The sequence below is a fragment of the Mya arenaria genome, chromosome 16 (genome assembly GCF_026914265.1).
Source record: "Mya arenaria isolate MELC-2E11 chromosome 16, ASM2691426v1".
NCBI lineage: Eukaryota > Metazoa > Mollusca > Bivalvia > Myida > Myidae > Mya > Mya arenaria.
In genome coordinates this window covers 34566627-34579354 of record NC_069137.1, presented here as the reverse complement: position 1 = coordinate 34579354, position 12728 = coordinate 34566627, and the positions used below count along the sequence as shown (strand labels likewise).

At 33.2% G+C, this 12728-nt stretch overlaps 1 long non-coding RNA gene across 2 annotated transcripts; it reads left to right on the top strand.

The window, feature by feature from the left end:
• The first annotated feature begins 2405 nt into the window (after positions 1–2405).
• Positions 2406–6019, top strand: LOC128222604 (uncharacterized). Of its 2 annotated transcripts, none has more exons than XR_008259175.1 (3): positions 2406–2563; positions 4452–4654; positions 5896–6019. It is a non-coding gene; the product is annotated as an uncharacterized LOC128222604 (long non-coding RNA). The 2 variants fall into 2 exon arrangements; XR_008259174.1 differs by having other exon boundaries at positions 5829–5966.
• Positions 6020–12728: the final 6709 nt, after the last annotated feature.

Sequence of the window (12728 nt, the reverse complement as noted above, 5' to 3'; positions counted from 1 at the left end):
TGATAAGTTGACAATGCCTGCACCTATGGCCCTGAAACTCAACCTGGAGGCTAAGTCTGACTATTAGAAGATCCTATTGATTTAAGGGGTCATTGGGTCAAAAGTCAAGGTCACAGTGACCTTGAATGCTAAAAGATTGTACTAATAATGACTGGACAAAGCCTGCACCCATGGCCCTTCAACAACTTGACTTTGGGGTTGGGCCTGACCAGTAGGTGAGCCCTATTGATTTGTCACAGACCATTGAACGCAAAAAGCTTGCCTGTGTGACAACTCGACAAAGTCTGCACCCATGGCCTTTAAACTTGAAATTTAGGTTTGGGGTGACCAGCAGATGACCCCTTTGAATTTGGAGGTCAAGGTCACATCTCCAATATTGGTCATTAAAACTATGTCATTTACTTATTCCCTGCTGCTAAGAGGATACATGTTTATCAGCAAACATCAGCCATCATCTGAATATGAGTGAAAACTGTACCAACTACCCTCATACTTTGAATAGCATAATCTTAAAACTGCCTCAAAGGCATCTTTTGTCAATGAAAAACCAGCTGTCATTTCGGTCCATGCATATTTCATTCAATTGTCCAGATATTCTTGACAACATGGCGCTAATTAATGCTGCAGATTTGAAATTTAAGACATTAGTTTTTTTTCTTCAGCACCATGCAGATTTATTAACACTTTTATAATAAAAACAAACTAGAAAACAAATTTTAAAGATATTAGTTTTTTTTTCATGGTATGATGCCACAGCACCATGCAGATTTGTTTTCAATTTAATATCAAAGAAAGTAACTCGAGCACAAATTTTGTAGATATGTGGACTCTGTTGATAGAAGTTCTGGGAGGCATTTTTAGGCTTGAAAGAGCATTTAAAGTTATATTTTTATTTTGTCCCTTGAATCTTGGGTATAGTTTGTATTGTATTTGCATTTTAAAGACATTGGCTTCAACAGACCATAATGAAATGAAGGAATGTAATTGCTTACTGAAACTGTTATAAGCGACGTCATAAATTGAAGCAATTTTAACATAATGAATATGCATTGAACTAATTTAAAGCGGTTCAAAATTAGGAAATTTGAATTAAGAATCTTGTAGGCCATTGGATACATGATTAAGTAGGGCCAATATATTTGTGCTTATTATAATCACATTTATCCTTCTTCATCTACCTTAAAGAGTGGTAATCATTTGTATGAAATCATTTGATCATGTTTCATTTGAAAGAACTTTGCGGTAGTGTTTGCTTGCTTCAGTTACGTCACCGACAGTCTTGCAGCGCTTTCAGCGCTTTGATTTATCAGCAGACTTATATGAATGCATTTTCACGTTCCATGACAAAAACAAATGTTGACAAAATGTTCAATCTGTGAGAGTGCAGATTTAATAATAAATTATGTGATGTAAAGTTTATGAGATAATTGAATACAGAAAACATTGATAGTGAATAATCAGGGCTTTTTCTAAAGTACCCACGGGTCCGACTATCGGACCCATTCCCAACGCAAAATATATGATATTTTTCCCAATCTTCAGAAAAACTCCCAATCAAAAGTAAAAAAAAAAATAAGAAAACAAAATTATTATTTTTTTAATGAAAGTCTGGATTAAGAAGTAAGGATTATGAATGAATTTAAATAAGGTTGTGCTAAAAGTAAGATAAAATATAAGGGTTATTTTTAATTCTGGTTACATTATTCATTCATGCATTTCTTTGGGCTGATTGGGGACACAGTAGGCCCCTTGGTCTTAGGGATGTACTCTGATGAGTAGTTTTTAGACTGTCGGCTGCAAGCCGACAGTCTTTAGAGAGCGGAATTTCAGAAACGCGACTAGTCGCCTGACACGACATATTGAACATGAATATATTAATACACACCACCTGCGTAGCAACAGAAATACTTGCCATTTTTATGACAAACATTGCGTGTTACTCTTAGTATAGTTGTACCGTTGCAATTTGGTGAGTTTTATTGAATAAAGTAATGAAAAATAATGAAAGTATAGCATTTACATACGAAGTCATTTTACCCTACAACCAATAGTAAGCTACACCACATGTTTGCACCCCGTGTGACGTCACACATATCCCAGCATTCAAGACTGACCCGGCAAACCCCGGCAAAGAACATATTTTATGAATGCTATTAAGAAATAAATCATACGCGGTTAAAGAGTTCATATCGTGTAATATTTTGTTAAATAGCTTTTATGTTTCAAATGATTTATTTTCAGCAGCAATCGAACAATTGTATTTGTTTGAGTAAGTTATTTGGATTATAACTATCACAGTGTTTCAACGTTATGCCTATTGTTATTCTGTACTATAGGGTGTAGTTTTTAAAGTCATACACAAGATGGCGGCGATTATGCGGAAATGAAATTGAATGTTACTTCGAACACGTTCCTCTACAAAATAACCGACCTGTATTTAGTGTTATTGCTTCAACATCAATCGAAAAAAAATGGCATCAATGTATGCGTCTAAAAATGTTAAATTTAGATGGAGACAATCCAGAAATGAGCTGCCAGGAAGTGATCGATTTCGGACACGAAGGTGCATGTACATTAGTCTGAAATAATAGACGTGTTATACGGGATTCTTCCAATCCCTAACGTCTAAACGGGTTTGTGCAAAAAGCTGGAGTGTTTGAAAAATATTGAAATTGTATTAAATGAAGTATTTTATGGTTGAAATAGATATTTAAGGTTTATATTCATATTTTACCATGGAAGTGCAAAGCTATTTTGCAAAAAAGCATTTAATGCATTAAAACACAGTTTTTACCTTTCCATTGAAAGGAAAGTTGACTGACACAGACAACAATTATGCCAAGCGGAACAACTTGACCCAATCGTAATAACTCGGCCACCTCCGACAAGCTTCGAGATAATACAATCTTAACAACTCGGCCATGGCCGAACAATGGGAACACCTAGGCCAGTATCCAACAGGAATTGACTATCTCGAAGCTTACAGAAGATGGCGAGTTGTTACAATTGATGGCTGAAATGTTCCGATTGTTGTAAAATTGTGAACTGCAGCCTTGCAGGTGCCCTTCATGTATATATTGTTATGTTTTGACAGAATGAATTGAAAAAAACAACATTAAACTCATAATTATTTGCTGGATATTACTTTTTGGTTACGGAATTTATATAAAATAACATTATCTGGTAATATTTCTTTTTTTTATGAAATGTTATAGACGCAATATGCTTTAACCCCGGAATCCCGATCGGAATAACTACCCACTTGTCGTACAAAACAATGTGTACGTGAAGGATTTGTTGTGTCAAAAATCGTTAAAAAATATGTCAACGTACAATTATTTGGACTAGAAGGTACATCTAGCTGATCCACATCTCTTAGTCTAAATATTTGTACATTGACGATTCAAAAAAAATACATATATTTACATTATATAAATATGGCAAATCCTCCATTACAACATCTTCATGTTACTTTCAATTCAGAGTTAATTATTCACTAAATTTATTTTGTATTTTTAATTGTTGTTTAACCTGAAACGTCTCAACCATCAAAAAAGAACATATGTGCTTCAATAGTCTAAAAAAAATAGACGTGTTATATGGGATTCTTACAATCCCTTACGTCTAATCGGGTTTGTGCAAAACAGGTGGGGGGGGGGGGTTGAAATATATTGAAATCGTAGTTAGATAAGTATTATATGTTTGAAATAGATATTAAAGGTTTATATTCGTATTTTAGTTATAACCATGTAAGTACACAGATTTTTTTCACAAAACAAGCATTTAATGCATTTAAACACAACCATTTTACCTTGCATAGCAACTGGACCATCTCAGGTTAACTTCGAGATAGACCAGTCACCTTTTGTATATATAATTTTAACAACTTGACCATGGCCAAAAGGCTCCGATTGTTGTTAATCTATGTACCGCAGCCTTGCAGGTGCTCTTCATGTAAAACAGTTTATATCATTATGTTTTGACAGTATGAAATGAAGGAAAACACTCATCAAAATAATTCGGCGCATTTTATTTTTTGTGTACATAACTCATATTTTAGATAATTATCTGACCGGAATCCCAATCAGAATAGCTACCCACTTTTGGTACAACAAAAAATGTATGTAAAGGATATGCCATTTCAAAATTTGTAAAAAGATCAGTCAAGTTACTATTATTTGGACTAGTGCTTCAAGTGTTTGATTTATTTTCTTTATAATGTATAATGCACCTGTCAATTGTAGAGCCAAGCTGGGAACTGCCTAAAAATCAGTTACCCGGTTAGCTCAGTTTGACAGATCTCCATGCAAGTGTTCACATGGTCGTGGGTTCAAGCACCATACCAGTAGCATCTTTTCTCACAGGTTTACTTTAGAACCCATCATCCAGGGGTTGACAATTATAATTTTTTTATTAAATATTATAGGCCATGTTTTTTTGTAAACTTTCAGATTGAGAAGTGCCTGGATACAAGGCTAGTATTGTTAACATCATCTGATACAATCAACTGGAACAAAGCTGAAATGGCTGCCTGACCTGACTTAAAAATCGGATGGCAATACATCAGACTAGAAGATTATTAGTAATGAGATGGACAAAATGAAACATGAGCCTACCAAAGCTGACAGATTGCACAAGAAACACATAAATGCAGGTATTTACTGAGATATTGTAATTATTTTTTGAAACTTCTCATTCATTTAGGAAGTTCAGTTGAAACAGAGTTGGCAAAAATGAACTAAGGTATATACATTTTGAATTCTAATTTTTAAATGAGAACTTTACTGGCCAGCACAGATTGGTAAAATGCTAGTCTACCAATATAAATGTGCCTGGTTCGAATCAGTAAAGCTGATGAATGTACTGGTTGTGTAGCCAGGATGTGAATAGGTCTGCACTTGGCTGATAATGCATATCACTTTAAATGTTTAAGCTGCACTCTCACAGATTGTCTGTTTAACTAACTCTTTTTTTATTTCTTGATCTTGTAATGAATTATTTTATGCGAATTTCTGAACACTGGTCATAACAGACAACTGGAAAAAGTAGATCGCTGCTTTCTTATATTAATTCAGTCAAAACGACAAGTGAAAATATTGGAACGCTGATTTCTTATTTTAATACGATCAAAAGATCGTGTTCTATGCCAAAAATCTCATTATTAGTAAAGCGTTAGTAATGCTTTTAACCATAAAACAATTAGTCACAAATGTAAATGTAAAAAGAACATGATCATATCTTTTGTCAGCAGTCTTATATCATCAGTTTTCATACTGCTTTTCATTAGCTTATTCCAAGCCAAAAAGTAAAAGAAGTTGTCAAAACCTTCAATCTGTGACTGAGAGTGCAGCACTCTCACAGATTGAACATTTTGACTACTTTATTTATTTTTTGTCTTGGAATGGGCCAATTTATGTGAAAATGCATGTTAACCATTCATATAAGATTGCTGACAATAAATAAGTCAGAAAATGTTTATATTAAAGTTCAAAATGTTTTATGCATTTTTCTTAAATCGTTAGTAACGCTTTAAGCCATAAAACCTTAGATTTCGACCTGAAATATGGAAGTCTGCAATGTAATATTTTGTCAATAGTCTTATATCACTGGTTTGCAGATTTTTATGCAAAAAATAGGTCATTCCAAGACAAAAAATACAAAAGTTGTAAAAACAGTAAATCAGTCAGAGTGCAGCTTTAAATGACTAAATGTTTTGATTTGGCTCAATTCTCACCTAAATTCTTATAGTTTTGTTGCACCTAAATGGTTTGTTTTTAACAATATCACACTTGCATATGTATAAATTTGTTCTTAAATTTGTAATTTAGATTGGAGGATTCATTCTCTGGAAAATAGAAAAGGGCATGTTACATACTGTTATCATTGCCATGACAGAAACCATATTGAGGAGCTGGTCCACCTGTAGAAAGAATTGCGCTATTGGTTGGAGCAGCACTATTCCCCAGCCATACACCAGCACTTAGTTTGTCATAGGGAGCATTTCTGAGCAGTTATGGAGACCGCTAACTATGCAGGTATGTCATAATCAAAATCTTGGTTTATATATTTTTTTTATAATTTAGCATTATGTTGAGAAGAAATTTATTTCTAGATTGAAGGCACACACTATAATTTGATGCCCAAAAATATATTTCTTATTTTTATGCGTTATCATGTCTAACTCATTTGACTTAAATGATCAAAGCAAAAGAAATGCAATTGATTAATCTGCAGATATGCAAATGTAAACTTTTTAACTGGGGAAATTGTTGCCACTTGTCTACTTATTAAAGAACATATTTATAATTAATAATGTTTAATCTGTACACAAATCATATGCCTTCTTTGTTTTAACCATCAATGTCAAAGAGTCCAGCATGATAATGGATTAAATTGAAAAAAAATGCATTAATTTATATGAACCCTTTAAAACAAAGACATTTCCTAAATCCAATAAAATATAATTGAATATTGATGCAGAGTTCACTTAGAATATAATATAACTTTTTTTGCAGTTGTTGCAGTGAAACTTGCATCAGTGTGTTTTCTGTGGCAATAAAGAGATAGTGTCCAGCAATGAAGATCCAACTCAAGATCTGACCTTGTAAGGCCAGTATGAAATAACTGTGTGGAAAAATGGGAAAAACCTGCAGTCAGGAATGCATGGAAATCATCAAAAGAACAGTGTTAAATTAATCTTGAATAACTTGACATTTATTTTGTTTGACATATTTATTCATGGTGCAGTGAAAACATGTTTTTTTTTCCTCATGGTTATTTAAATTTAGAATTGAATTTAGAATTGATAGGAGGGAACATCATTATGTAGTTTCATGTTCATAGTCAGATCAAAACCCATGTACATGTATAAATGAGCATTCGAAAATATTAAATTTTAATATTAAATAAATTTATTATGCCCCCTTCAAAGAAGAGGAGTATATTGCTTTGCACATGTTGGCTGCTACGTCCGTCTGTCTGACAGTAGACCAAAGCGTTTCCGGGTGATAACTCTACAATTCCTAGACCTATTGTCAAACTTGACATGAAAGTTTGGTTTAACCAGTAGATGACGCCTTTTGATTTTAGGGGTAATATGGTCAAAGGTCACAGTGACCTTGAACAGGAAGGTGTCAAAGCATGTCTGACTGATAAGAAGCCTGACTATTAGATGATCCTATTGATTTAAGGGGTCATTGGGTCAAAAGACAAGGTCACAGTGACCTTGAATGCTTAAAGGTTGTACTAATAATGACTGGACAAAGCCTGCACCCATGGCCCTTCAACAACTTGACTTTGGGGTTTGGCCTGACCAGTAGGTGAGCCCTATTTATTTGTCACAGAGACATTGAACGCAAAAAGCTTGCCTGTGTGACAACTCGACAAAGTCTGCACCCATGGCCTTCAAACTTGAAATTTTGGTTTGGGGTGACCAGCAGATGACCCCTTTGAATTTGGAGGTCAAGGTCACAACTCCAATATTGGTCATTAAAACTATGTCATTTACTTATTCCCTGCTGCTAAGAGGATACATGTTTATCAGCAAATATCAGCCATTATCTGAATATGATTGAAAACTTTACCAACTACCCTCATACTTTGAATAGCATAATCTTAAAACTGCCTCTAAGGCATCTGTTGTCAATTAAAAACCAGCTGTCATTTCGGTCCATGCATATTTCATTCAATTGTCCAGACATTCTTGACAACATGGCGCTAATTAATGCTGCAGGTTTAAAATTTAAGACATTAGTTTTTTTCTTCAGCACCATACAGATTTATTAACACTTTTATTATAAAAACAAACTAGAAACACATTTACAAGATATTGTTTTTTTTTCATGGTATGATGCCACAGCACCATGCAGATTTGTTTTCACTTTTATATCAAAGAAAGTAACTCAAGCTTAAAATTAATTTTGTAGATATGTGGACTCTGTTGATAGAAATTCTGGGAGGCATTTTTAGGCTTGAAAGAAGTTATACATTGTGTATTTTTATTTTGTCCCTTGAATCTTGGGTATAGTTTGTATTATATTTGCATTTTAAAGACATTGGCTTCAACAGACCCTAATGAACTGAAGGAATGTAATTGCTTACTGAAACTGTTAAAAGCGACGTCATAAATTGAAGCAATTTTAACATAAGGAATATGCATTTAACTACTTTAAAGCGGTAAAAACTTAGGAAACTTAAATTAAGAACCTTGTAGGCCATTGGATACATGATTAAGTAGGGCCAATATATTTGTGCTTATTATAATCACATTTATCCTTCTTCATCTACCTTAAAGAGTGTTCATCATTTGTATAAAATCATTTGATCACGTTTCATTTGAAAGAACTTTGCGGTAGTGTTTGCTTGCGTCAGTTACATCACCGACAGTCTTGCAGCGCTTTCAGCGCTTTGATTAATCTCCACTATAGAAAGCGTGAAAATGTAACACATTGGCTGATAGCTGGTCAGATCATTAATATATGTGATTTCAATCCTCTAGAGCAATTCAAACTCCATTAGTTGTCTTCATCACTGACAAAATTTGCACACCCAACTGAATAACAACAATAAGCCGCCATTTTGAATTGAACCGGAAGTACACTTCTGCAGACGATAATAGATGAAGCTTTCAATTTTCTTGTAGGTCAATCGACCATGATGGCAAACTGGTGATATTTTAACTATCACTTGTAAATTATTGTTGAACTAAATTAGTTTTGACTCCTTACTAAATGTACAAAATTATTCAATGGCAATATCAAGTGACTGTTATTTCTGGAAAGAGCATGTCAATCGTCAGTTTGAATTTTCTTATAAAAAATAATTTATTTTTTACAAAACAGTCATTAGCGCTTATTGCAATTTGCTTCATTACTTTGAAATGGTTTTACTTGTGTAATACTATCATTCGATCTAGAAAGAGACAATTTAAAGAAGTCGCAAAAATATGTGACAGTTTAGAATTTATGATTCGTGACAGCATTCATTTAATGTTCTAGGATGATGGGGTGAATAAAAACATGTGTAACTCATAATTGTTTATAATATTCATTAAAATACTTGTCCATTTTAGACTCAATGGAGACAAGAAATACACAACCAGTTATACAGTCAACTTTCTGCGTTACCGGTACGCCTGACCCCTGATCATTTTGACACCGTACAGAGCCCCAACCCACCAACATGTCGTGTACTGAATTTCTGCAGGTGCTCACTTGTTTGTGACACTAGGGTTATTGGAAAGGATTTCAGTTAAGATAATTTCAAAATTTATGAAGTTCTTTCTTGTCATGAAAGTGTCATTGTGGATTTAAATGGAACCAAATATATATTTGACAAAAGTGATAGTAGCTGTTAATACAAAGTTGTACATTTATTGTTTTACCCAGGACGACCCATTCCTCTCAAACATAGCCATTCTACTACAGAAAAATGCCCCTGAACTGTCATATGACTTGAGAACTTGATAGTAGATTGCAAATAGTTTACTTTTACTTTGAGGCGTATGTGAATCATCCTGTACCTACAATTAGTCCTGTTTCAACTGCAAAGTAAAACTTCAATGTGAATGACTTAAAATCTCATCAATTCTATAATCTTCTAGAGTTAAAATCATTTACAATAAGCCTTATTTAAAGAAAGAAGACTTTATTTTAAACTTGCTTCTTATCATTAAAATCTTAATTCAATGTTGTATATTTTTCAGGGAAAACAGACTTAAAATAAAGGATGACAACTGCCATTTGAGAAAGAAAAGGAGTACATGGGCGATACATACTACTGCACTACAGTATAGAATAAAATCATCTACCGACCCCATGTTAGTTACTGTGGGCATCAACATTGATACAGATGCAATTTTGGAAACTGTTCAGAAATATGAGTTACACTATCTTAACTAAAGAAGAAATAAAAAACGTTGTATACTGTAAAGTGAAGGACTGGTTTACACTAACTAGTTGCTAAAAACGTTTGGCAAGTTGCTGTGATTAAATAAATTACAAACTTACACATCAACCCTCAAGAAGAAGAACCATCATCATCTAGAATGATTGCATCATTTGGCAAGGTGTATATACTCACAACATTGTTATGTGTCATAAGAAGTGGAAGTGTTCTATAAGGACAACTTCCTGACAAAACCATAGAACTGTCATATTTTCAATGCTTAGTCTTGTTTCATTATAACTATTTAAACCATTATAAACATTAGTATCATAAATTAATGTGTGTTCATTTGCATTACTTAGTTTTTTTAATATCAAATGTTTTTGTTCTTTAAGATTTTGTTGTGTAATGCTGTTGATTAAGCTGACCTTGAAGTAAATCTGCTGTAACATGTAATATGGATATTGTTTTTAATTAATGTCACAGATTCTAGTGGTATTCCAGTAAAAGTATACCTCTGGTATTCACTGGTATTGTAGTATACCAGCGGTAAACTTTTAGTGGAATACCACCAAAATTTACCGCTGGTAATCCACTGAAATACCATTGGTATACCACCGGCATACCGCTGGTATTACAGTGGTATTCCACTGACATTTTTACTGAGGCCGCGACGTTGACAATCAAATGATGACAATAGGTTGTCATTTTTTTCAGACGAGCTTATAAAATGTACGAATTTTACAGTGTTTAGGCCACTCCTTTTTTATTTTTTGGTTTACAAGAATTTTTGAAAAAAATGTCCACTGGGTGGTCGAAAAAAAAAAAAAAAAAAAAGGAAAAAAGTCACAAAACATACTCTTAAAGGGTGAAAATAAGAGAGCAACATAACAACGTTGAAAATTTATATCATTTACTTGACATTTAATAATTTTAAACTGCTATTTATACATGTTTTAATACACTCAAAGTTTCAAAGTTCTAATTAAACACACAGTTTAAATCGTACATACTGTGCATATAAAACATCAATGAAATTGACTATAAAACATGTTTACATGTATACACTAAACTTTTTATCAAAGATACATTGAATATCACTCAGCAAGACATTTGTTTAGCTTTAAGGGTATGCTAAAGCAAAAGTGAATGCAGAACACTTAAAAACTGACACATACTAAATTGAAAAAGGGAGAATTTTACGCATTAAAATTGCACTGTATTAAAACAATACATTACATTTTCTAAACATTGTTTCAGTTATTTTAATATTGGAAAATGTCAATAAAGTGAAATAATTACCAGTTTTGTAAATAAGGAAGTAACATTTTAAGAAGACATTTGAGGTTTTAATATTGTGAAAACAATTCCTGAAAAACTAAAAACCAAACTAGACCTAGATTTGAGTTTTAATAACCTTTGCGGGGTCCTAGTTGTGTGTAAACCGATCCATGCTTAGTCCGAATATTTTCGGACCGGGATATTTAACATGGGATGTTCAGCAAATTACAACATCAGTACATGAAAATCACATAGCAAATTAATAAATCTAGCATGTGACTTAACTTTATGTACCAATGATAGTAACAGAGAAATCCATAATTATGTATCGGATATTTTCATATTCTCCCAACTCCGCCATTTTGTGTAATACATGCGTTCACAGGGCATCTATATTTCATGCTTGTTTATTTTTCACTTTAAAGAGTATTCCTTGGTTTCAACAACAAACTTTATTTATAGTGAAATATCAAGTTCATTACAAATTGAAATGGACTTATTCAAAATAGTTTTCCGTGTTGTTTTATCTTAATGTTTTGCACACAACTCCTGGCATAAGTAAATGTCACTGACACATGTGCTCTACTCTTTCATTGTTTTTACTCTACTATTAACCCAAACATGAATAAACATGTAATCTAGAATAAACACAAGCTTTACACTGACTCAATGACAAGTATTTCCAAACCATTTTGTGATTTAAAATCCATTAACACCACCGACCGAACTTGTGAGACTAGGTCACCGGTGTCAACTTAGAAATTTTACTTTCGATTTCACCACTCACACTTAGTGCACTGTTATTTGATATTTAACCATAAAATGTTATAAAATGTTTTTCTCACACATAATTTACAGATATTTGTGTCTACTAAAATGATGGCAGCCGCTGACACTTTTATTTTTTATCTATAAACAACAATATTTTTATAACCTAAATTGGCGGGGAAAAACAACAATCACGTGACAGTTATTGTTTGTGTCGGCTGTCCAATTTGCCAATGTTTTTATTGCTATTGTTTTTTTAACAACTCCTGCATATTTTAATTAATTATTTCATACAAAGAATGACTGCTATCGTCAATTCCGCCATTGCCACCGGCGCTGCCATAACAGTTGACTTGCTCACATGCTATTACTATAAATGGGCGAATACGGCTTCGGAACAACAAACCAGTCAAGATCTGCTGCATTCATACTCTTAACTGATCGTTTTTCTTTCGTTTCGCACCAAAATCAATACGGTCGGGAAAATAATTTTGAAAAAAAAAGTGAAATTCATTTTTTATTTTTTTTGTACTTTTCGGAAAATTGGACCCGCCGGTTTTGTAAACCAATTTATATAAATTGGTGGCCATATTAAAGGGACTAGACACCAGATAATACAATTGCAAGAAAAATAGATAATTGTCAAAAACTTACATACAATTTATATGCTTGTGTATTAAACTTTTAATCTTACTTTAATAAATATATAACATTGCTTAAGACTCATCCATATTTCACAGTTTTGCACCTTTGTCGATATGAAATTTACTGGGGTGTGTCTACTACATAATCCC